Genomic DNA, 5,535 nt, shown 5'->3' with positions numbered 1-5,535 from the left:
GACGATCCTCGAAGAAGTCACTGCGTAACAACTCCTATCTCGTGATTTTATTGTGGTCCGTTTATGCGGCAGTTTCGGTCGCTTCCAAAACGACTATATTACATTTTCAATTGAATGAAAGGAAATTAAAAGACTCAAGTCGGTAGACAGCTCGACTGTAAGGTCAAAGACCTCTTTATAATGCGACTTTTATTTTTTGGAAGTTTTTTATATATATATATATATATATATATATATTTTTTTTTTTTTTTCATTGTCATAAATTAACACGTATTTATGATTATTTATAGTAATACTGTAGTAATAATAATGCTGTAATAATAGTAATAGTAATACATTCATATCTAATTTATCATTTTTGTTTTATTTTCTTTTTCTCCCGTACAATTTATATTAAATTAGATTTTCCCATCAATTTACACATAAATTACTTAGTTAAAGATTATCTGAGTGCGACAAACACATGGCGCGTGTCTAGAGTCATATATACAATATATCTCCAAAGCAGTTGAACGAGCAGGATGCCACCTTGCCGATAATATATCGATTTTTGTGTCTGGAAAGCGAAAGAAGGTGTAACCGTCCTCTGGGAAATGACCACCATGCATGGACCAGTTCCATGACCAATAACGAGGGCGGATACTAACCATTTGGCTATTTTCTGCCGACTTGTCCCACCTGCTGTTGCGGGGGTGCCTTCCAATATTCTTTCATAATAACGGAAAACCGTGAGCCAATTCTTAATAGCTATTTAATACTGGGTTGTTCTAGCTTAATATCTCTGTTTTTAAGAAAATTGCAGATCTCGTCCGTTTTAGAAAAAATTGATATGTCTTTCAAGCAGACCTCCCTAGTGCAACATAATTAATGTACGCAGAATGGTGGAATTCCTTTCATTTTAAAATTCTACAAATATTTTCAATTATATATGTACAGAAAATGATATATTGGTATACAAACAATTTAAGCACTAAATAATTGAAAAGAACATTTAAAGAGATTCATACACCGAAAAAATCATATTCTACATATTATGCAGTAAACTACAGTATTTCTCACTAAAATAAGTGCCAAGTATATTGTAAAGGTGAGAGAATATTTATTCCCTTTCACAAAAGTGTTAGCGAAAACAATCAGTTCGATATTCTGAATATTCTTACAATTAGTTATAGTATTTCGATTATTCGGGCGTTATAATTTGTGACATAACGCTGCATGAGAATTTCGTGTCGTGTGTACCACACACGTCGCACCCAACGCAGGTTCTCTCGACGAAGGATTTACCATGAAACGAGCGAGTTTGTAAGCGCGAGATTCACAATGAAACACGCATGAGAAGCCACAGGGATTTACAGCCTTTTCTTCGGTTGACTCTCCTATGTGCTTGTCTTGGACACGCATAATAGCACGTGTTGTGCGACCGCCGGTGCTTACCACTTGTTCCTTCATTGTAAACGCGGTACATAGAATACCAATGTTGTCTCTGCAGCTCGCTTTTGATTACGCGATATGAGCCAGCCTTTAAACATTGTTGCACTCGCATCGCCGACTACTTCGTGGTCATCGCACAATTCAAGTACTACGACTCTCACGCGACGCTGTTCCAAGCTTTATGCCGAGAATCTCGGTGTAAGATGCAGTTTAAGAACCGCTACGACCCATTGTGACTTCATAAGAACGCGGCCTTATCGTTTTTAACGCGCAATATTTCTTGCAAATATATGTGCATCGACGCTATGCGAGCCTCGTGATTATTGCGACATTACTTTATTACTCGGTTGTGAAGTAGAATTTAATCTGATTTCTCACACTTTAATATTCCTTAAAAACTTTTGTTTGCATATAAGAAAGAATAATTTTTTTTTAATATTATAATATACTGGTCTCAAAAACTAGTATTTTTTTCAAATAATGTTTCTAATAATTTTGTACAGACAAAATCGAGATTTTGATATATTGTAAAGCATTCTTTTTCAAGGGGATTAAATCATTAAATAACACTACTAATATTTTTATTTGACATTTTAGTAATTTGTGTATTTATTGAGATAGTATTTTATATCCTAGAAAATAGGTCTTTTCGGAGCCCATATCACCTAACCACCACTTAATCTTTGCGCCGCAACCTCCGAAAAAAGGGAAGGATCAGAAGAGGGTGCCGAAGAGGGCCATATGGCATCTTTGGACGCGTGGCATAAAAAGAGAAGTCGGCGCCGTTTTTAATTGCGCCATGTGGCGATCCGAAGAAGATGGGTACACGAAGACCCAAGCTCATTTGTAACCGCAACTGTCAGATCTCTGTCCAGAAGACCATTGGTAATAGTAAGTGCTTTCCGTTTCATTTTCATCGACCAGACGACAATGGTAACCGAGCCGATATTTCAGGTGTGTGTCAGTTGTCTGTGCGACGTAATATCACGATGATGTTGCATATTCATACAATTTTTCGCTTCTAAAGCTTTCGTCGATTCTTCCGATTTTTTTTTTCATCATCCGGATGTATCGTCCACAACGCGTGCTATCGATTTGATGTAACAGAAAAAAACGACTCAATAATAAAAATGCGATATAGTTTTAAGATTATCTCAATGATATGATTTGCTGATATTTTATTTATCAAACAAAAATGGAAAAACTCAAGTTTCGAACTCTCAATTCTTACGTTGATAATAAATCTTTGTTAAATCTGTGTAATATTTTAATAAGTTAAAATATAACACCCGTCGAAAGAATATTCTAAAATTTCCAAAATCTTTTATTCATTCAAAATCGCATATTTTTTAAATACTTGTTAAATGTTTATCCTTCTTTTATGAATTTATAGATTTCTAAAATTTCTATTATGAAAAATTTGATTGAAGAAGCCCGAACAAGATCTCTCAAACAATAAAGTGTGAATGATGACAGGATGTAAAGCTACTTTCGTAAAAACCGTTAACTTTGATCATACCGCTCGCAAGTACGACGATTAGAATAATTTTTACGGTTCTGTGTCATTGACGACTTTGTCTTCCCGTCCTTTATTTTCCTACCGTTAATCCGGCGAATTTCGTTCCGATGGAAGTGAATGGCGTGAAGCCACTTAGGTAATTTCTCAAAATTACTGTTTTATATAATCTTTGCTTTGGGATATTAATATACGGTTTTACCAATTTTGCAAACAACTGCAATCTAACTTGATCCCAACAATATAATTATTTCCCGTTGGTCTCGCATTGCTTGGTTTAAAGAGGAATTCGAAATTCTATTTTTGGAAATATTATTGAATTGTGTGTTTTCTCTCAGATTTAACGATAAATAGGGTAATAAAATTATTGTTTATTAACTGTTAATTGAAAAATATTCAATTATATACATATACAATTTCTGGACTTGTTATGTTTGTGAACTAGTCAACGTTTATTGTTAGATAAAGAAATACAAGACATTTCTGTTTTTTCTCTTTGAATGAGATGACGAAGGGTTCCGAGGATTACAACAAGCATGGATTCCGATCGACTTGAGCGAGATTTGTCGGCACAAAGAGTAACTGAAGCGTAAAAAAGGAATCTTACGTAAAAATCTCAAAGGATTGCAAAAGCCGCTGCAGTGATGGCGAGGTGACAAAGATGATCGTATCGTCGAGGTTTACGGATAAAGGGGCGAAAAGAAAACGAGGAAAAGTGTCCGCAATTCCGCGAACGTTCCCATGTAAAGAATCCTTCAGTCCCATGAGAGGGGCAAAGGGAGCAGAAAAAACATGGAGAATAGAAAAGATTTCCAGGATTCGGGCAAGTCTGTGGGAAAAGACTGAATGAACGCAGTAGCGGTCGTCTTTAGTGCTTCACACACAGTATTATTCTGTGGAATAAAATAAGATTTCAAAACATGATGCATCGGAGACGACATCCGATATGTATATCTCAAGAAATAATTAATTATATCTTTTTTAACCCACATAATTCATTATATAAATAATTTGAAGTAAACATTATTACCAAATTGATTGATATAATAAATTATATTTTTATATTTTTGTAAGAAAATAACATTTTTTCTAATATTTATTAATTAGATATTCAATCGGTTAATAAGTATCAAATAATTGATAATTTATCTCTATAACAAGTACTATCTATAACAAGCTTATAATTAAAAAACACTTAATACTAAATTTTGCAAATATGTTATTAAGTAGAATGATGTTCGTGTACGTGGGCATTTTTTTAAATTTAACCGCTGCGTTTATTTTTTACGAAACAAGCATTAAGGAAATTTTACAACAAATATTTTTAATGAGGCCAACGAAAGAATAATTATTATAATTATATGGTTACTGATGTTACTGTAGTATAAATCATGCAATTTTTTTCATTTTATTCGAAAATACAGAAAATAATTAATGAATTGTATAATCAATTATATGTATATTATACCATTTATTTTATATATAGCTTTCTTTATTAGAATTTTTGGATAAATGATCTACAGATATATATATATATATATTTATTGCATTTATCAATTTGGTCTTCTTAAAAAGAGCGAGTTTTTAACACGCTCGTCAGGCGAAATACACAAAAAGATCGTCGATAATTCGTCCGCCACATCTTTCCAAGCGGCCGGAACGGTTGGTGGCGCGCAATTTCGAATTCTTCGAGACTTAAAGGACTCCAGGGATCAGGTGTGGTCGGTCCCTTTGGGTGCTCTCTACATAGGTGTCGCCGCGTCGTCACGTCCCCGAAACGACAAAAGGTCCGCGTCCGCGTAAAACGAACTTGTCCGCGCGATAGACGACGCGGCGGCGAAACTTCACAGGCTCCGAAACGTGTACCCCGAAACGGGGCCAGGTTGTCAGAACACGCAGTAAGGGAGGGGGAAGTAGACGGCCGTTCCTCACCGCGCGACTCACGCGGATACGTGCAACGAGAAAGAAAAAAAAAAACTTGTCAACAAGCAGAATCCGAGTAAAAAGTGTATTGTATGAGGGAAAGTGGAATGGGGAGAGAAGAACGGTCGGGATGGCAGAGGTGGAGGGAAACACTCCGGTCGGAGACGAGAGAGATTAGCAACGAGACCATGCTGATAAAAAAAGCGGTCTACCGGCGAAATAATACCCAGATACCGGGGCCTCGTTGCCAGGAATGTGAGACGTTTCTACTTTAAATATGCCGACTCGAGGCACCATACAAATTTGCACGACAGTCGTAAAAAGTGGACGTCGCGGCTGAATTAAGAAGGACGATGTTGCACACATAAATATCACCCTACTTACAATTAATAACATATTTGCAAAATCTTATTGTTAGTGATAAATATCTTGGAGTTACAATTAGTTGTAGTAGAGATCTTTAAAGATTATCAACTATTTAATACTAATTAATTGAATGTCTATTCTGTTTATTTTATGAATGTTAATAAAAATATTATCCTTAAAAAATATATATATATATATATATATATATATATATATATTTATAATAAAATTTAAACATATTATATAAAGCGTATGCGAGATATGTTTTATTTTCGAAATTTTTTATTTTTATACTTTTT

Source organism: Anoplolepis gracilipes, chromosome 1 (assembly GCF_047496725.1).
Source record: "Anoplolepis gracilipes chromosome 1, ASM4749672v1, whole genome shotgun sequence".
Classification (NCBI taxonomy): Eukaryota; Metazoa; Arthropoda; class Insecta; order Hymenoptera; family Formicidae; genus Anoplolepis; species Anoplolepis gracilipes.
This window is presented reverse-complemented; position numbering follows the sequence as displayed.